Source organism: Triticum aestivum, chromosome 6B (assembly GCF_018294505.1).
Source record: "Triticum aestivum cultivar Chinese Spring chromosome 6B, IWGSC CS RefSeq v2.1, whole genome shotgun sequence".
NCBI lineage: Eukaryota > Viridiplantae > Streptophyta > Magnoliopsida > Poales > Poaceae > Triticum > Triticum aestivum.
The window spans coordinates 531,448,146-531,453,077 of record NC_057810.1 but is presented as its reverse complement, the minus strand read 5'-3'; the positions used below and the strand labels follow the sequence as shown (position 1 = coordinate 531,453,077).

Here is a 4,932-nt window from a genome sequence, read left to right as displayed (position 1 = left end):
GATTTAAGCTTCAAGCTCTGGCAGTGCTGCAAATCTCTGCTTCCCTCTGCGAAGGGCCTATCTATTTAGTTTTATGTTATTTACTTTTATTGTTGATTCATCACCTTCTCATTTAAAGCACCAATCCCGAGAGTGCTATTGTCATTCTTATGAATTGAGTATAGTCTCTACTCCTAATGGAGCAGTTGGTGAATAGTCCACGCGGTTTATTTTCGCTGGTTTATTTTCGTCATCCCCCACCACCGTTATTTTTTCGTCTCCTCCCCCACCCCACCGGTTTTGTTTCGTTTCACCCTCGCACACAACAAAAAAATCTGAATGAATCAAGACTTTTCATGTTGACACAACTTATTTAGTAATGTCTTTATGAAAGAATCAATCACCAGCAATGCCTAAAGATCAAATCACGCCGCCGACCTCTCCTCGGTTCTTATGGTGATCCTGAAGCACGCCGCCGCTGCCATCGCGGGATCTTCCTAGGACGATGACGAAGCCCACGCCGCCGCCATCGCGGGATCTTCCTGGGACGACGACGAAGCCCACGCCGCCGCCATCAGGGAATTTTCATGGTACCACGACGCCGCCGCTGCGCCATCGCGAATACTCCTCGCAACTTCGTCATTGTCGGGTCTGGTCGCATGGGTCATCGACACCGCTGGATTCCTCTCGCCCGGTATGGTTTCACCCACCCAGATTTCTCCAAGCCGACGCCACCAAGAGTCCAAGATCCGCATATTAACCTCTTGTCCCTCTTTGCTCACCCATAGATGACGCAGTGGCTAACTCGTCGTGCGGGCCAAGTCAGCCGTTCGAGCGAGGCCGGTAGCGATGAGGGTATGGGGCATCAAGAGGAGCGGCCGCACCATACCCGGGTTCAAGGTGGCCCTCGGCATGGAAGCCAACAGGGTCGTGCAAAGATGGATCAGCTGCTGAACATGACACCACGACCCTCATCGAGTACATCTGATATGTATGCATTACGTCCCCTCATAGAGTAATGTTGTTTTTTTCTCGTTCTAATCACCTTGGATCCAGATCGACATTCAGATCCTGGCGTGTTTTTTACTCCATGAAAATAGATTGCACGATTGACAGATGCAAATGAAGAGAGCAAAATGATTTTATGTCTCTCCTAAGCACGACGTCATGGTCGTCATATGCGTAATAATCAAGGGGCTTCTGGGGTCGAAGCAATTCTTCTCCATGTAGCCGGAGCAACACTGCATGCAAATGCGAGCCCATAGTAAGCCGCCACCGCCTCTCTCTTAGATCATTCGCCCTCTCTGCACATATGTTGTATGTGTGTCCTTGCAAAACGATCCATCCAGGGCATAAGTGGGATACTTTGCTTAGTTTGCTACACTACCGAAGTACTTTGCTGTAAACAAATTTGTACATGATTTTGTTTGGTATGTCAGATGAGTAGTTTTACTCATAGTAAATATGTACAGGTTGCTACAAGTTGACTGTATTTGTTACGTAAAATCGCTAATAGGACTATGTGCATGCTGGACATCTGGTGTCATAACACGTTTCCTAATGCCAATGCAAGATACTGTCTGAGCTGAAAAGTTCCACTTCCCATGGCCAGTTCTATCTAAAGGTGGAGACTCGATTTGTTATCTGAACCTTTCCGATGTATGTTCTATCCAACAGTCAGACGGGGTTTAAGAACTTTGACTCAACCTGAGCTGTCTGATGTCCATATTGGAGAAAATGAGTTAACCTGTCTTATAAATAGTTCTTTTGCTTTGCAGACGTTGACACTGAAGTATTGAAGTAAGATAATTAGGCTGAAGATACCTTGCCTTCCTAGCATATTCTTCTATCTTCACCACATTTATTTGCAACAGCAAGACTGACATGTTAATTCCTTCCATATCTACAATTGCTTCCTTCAAATGCTTCATCACAAGATGTGTTTTGTTTTTCAGCTTAATCGGCATCACACTCTTGGCCAAGGGATTTAGGTATGCAACCGATTAAATTCCAGTGACTTGACATCCTGACACATATGTTCCATCAACTTCGTAATATGTTGGTGATGTTCAACCCTCAACTTTGTCGTCAGATTATGATGAATGGAGTGGTCACTAGGTAATGATTTTCTTTTTTCTTTCTGAAATATATATTGATATTAATAGCGTGTTTATACCCATGATTTTTTTCTGTAGTTTTTTGTATCACAAAAAGTGCAAATTGCATTGAAGATGCCTTTCTCAGATAAACTTTTTACTCACTATAGTACCACCAAATAATGTACTTGCATATTTTAATTTAAGATGCTTTGGATTCTTTTGCTGCCAAAGTCTCAGTTGACGTATTGGCATTAGTTTTAGGATAATATATGTTACATGAATCTATTATTAGAAGGCTTGTGATGTATTTTTTTCTGTAGCAATGTTCATTGGATAATCTTGATTCAACAAAGCACAAGCTCAAGCCATGCAGAGATGATTCAAGGCACGCATTGATGTCCAAGTTTTCATGCATTTGATATAGAGCAGTTTTAGCATGATCCCTCTTACCTCAGGGAGAGGTACGTGCTAAGAGTATATCTGAACCATAGATTTTATTAAATAGTCAGGCCAAGTAATTAACATGTGTAAATAAAGAAGGTTGCAACCATTCACATCTTACCTCGGGCATTTAAGGAAACACTCCTCCCATATCTCCCGTCGAATCAACAAGAGAGAAAATCACGAAAAAAATATCTTCTCATGAACCTCTCGGCCCCTTAAAATCCTCCCACGAATCCCCACCCATCTGAATCCTTTCTTTGGATCTTGAATATTTTTATTTTTTTTGAAAAGAAATTAGGTTCAATGACATTAACTAAAAATAGTAGAAAACTACCAGTTTTTGAACATACAACTTCACAAAATACACATAGTGTGCTAACCAGTACTACCAGTTCTGGTGTTTCCTATTATTTGTAACACTTATCAAATATGAGTGTTGGACGAACTTTACCTCCGTTGGATAACCTATTACCTCACTTAATTTTGACCCTAGGATAAAAAAGAATGTACGGTCCATAACAGTTGGGACCATCTTAAAATTTGCCTTTGATATATACTGAAGTATAGCTGAAATAAACAAAATCTATGCTTGCACTAAAGATCAGTAGAAGGTTGCCGATGATTGCAAGTCTTCTAACAAGATTATGTATTTTTTGGCATTTGAAAAACACAAATAGGCTTGGCCACTCACAAGTTTGATTCATCATCCTTAGGTCTGAATAGAAGCACAAATTTGTTTGAGTGAAAAGTACATGGGCGTGGTTTTCTCTTTAACATTCCATGTCAAATAAATGAGAATATACCTGCATAGTTATGGGTTGCTACTACAAAGAATGGGTTAATTAATGGGCAGCAGAATGTGATTTAGTTTCTTGTGGGCAGTGGAGTGGGACTAACTAGGGTGCCTTGCAATTTACAAACCACTCGAGAATTGCATAAATAACAACAATATGTTTTGCGAAGGCACACATATATCTTCTTCGTTGGTCTCTCCTTGTGGCTGACTCAAGAACCGGAGGAAAGATAGTATTCGTGTAAGGAACTATATGATGTGTGTCTGGCATGAACACAATTAGATCCTAAGGCTATATATTTGACAAGATTATATTAAACCATTTAAATATTTATTTATTTTTAGAAAAGGAGGATGACCCCCGGCCTCTGCATCTGGGAGATGCATGCGGCCATTTTATTGATTATTCTCGAAGACCTTACAAAGTAGAACAACAATATGCCTGAATTCATCATCTTAGCAACATCTGCTGCTACTCCTATCCATATATTGAAGGGGTGCAAGTTGGGTCACATACCCAGACCTCTCACCTACATCTAAAGCCGGAGGCCCCAACCGAGCCACATACCAGGTCCGGGGCACAAACCGCTCCGACGCACTCACATGTGTCATCGTCGCCATCTTCCACTGGTCCATCTTTAGAGAAGATTGATGTGTCAACCTTGGTAGGTCCTCCGCCATTGACGCCACCAGGACGCCAAACGATGGCCTCCACCTATGCGAGTCCATCTTCAAACAACGGACGTAGATCCATGCTAGGATAGGCCCGCACCACCGTCGTCACCGACCACCCACAAGCGCCACCCAACCCCAAGGTTTCCAAAGCGGCGCCTTTAAGAAGGGAACGGCGCCGTGAACCCCGCCACCGCCCAACAAAGTTAGGGCTTTCGCCCGGGAGACCTAGGGATAGGGGAAGTTAGGAGATCAGTCAATACCGACGCCTCCAAGGAGGGGAACGACGCCCTGAGGTGACACCGTCGGCGCGGCCGGACATGGTCGGCTAGGGATTTCGCCCGAACTAGATCCCCGCGTACAGAACTGGCGACTAAGGGAAGCGCGGCCTGACCAGGCTGGCCGCATGCCAAACATGGGAAGAGGGGAGGCACCAGATGCGCGCACCGGCCACCGTAGAAGCCGCCGCCCGCCCACGACCACCAGGTTCCCGCCGCCCGCGCAGCCAGGACGCGAGATCCATCACCCGCACGGCTACTCGCCGGAGCCTCTCGTGCCTCGCCAAAAGAGACGCTGCTCCAGATCCGGGACTCCCCACCCAGAGGCAGGGCAGCCGAGGCCCCGCTGCCACCATCCTTGGTGCCCCCGGCTTGCCCGATGGCCGCCTCAGGCAGCGGCGAGGAAGGGAGTGGGGGTGAGGTTGGCGGCGCGGCTAGGGTTCACCCCCCTTGTCGCCCGAGCGGGTGGCGCGGGGGGGGGGGAGGGGGATTAAAATATTTATGCCTCTTTTGCAACGCAAGGTGGTGCGGTTTTGGATGTGTCGACGCCGACGAGTACTCGGTTCTGTACACTAAGAAGGTACCTCTACCTCGAATAGGCTCTCCTACGTGTGATATGATCTTGACACTACTCGCTCGATGTATGATGTTTGCTTCATTTGTTTAC

The 4,932-nt window shown here is 45.7% G+C and overlaps 1 long non-coding RNA gene across 1 annotated transcript; it reads left to right on the top strand.

Moving 5' to 3' along the window:
• Positions 1-393: 393 nt before the first annotated feature.
• On the top strand, positions 394-4,708 carry LOC123134369 (uncharacterized). Its single transcript, XR_006465623.1, has 4 exons — positions 394-673; positions 768-1,243; positions 1,935-2,097; positions 2,399-4,708. It is a non-coding gene; the product is annotated as an uncharacterized lncRNA (long non-coding RNA).
• The last annotated feature ends 224 nt before the right edge of the window (positions 4,709-4,932 follow it).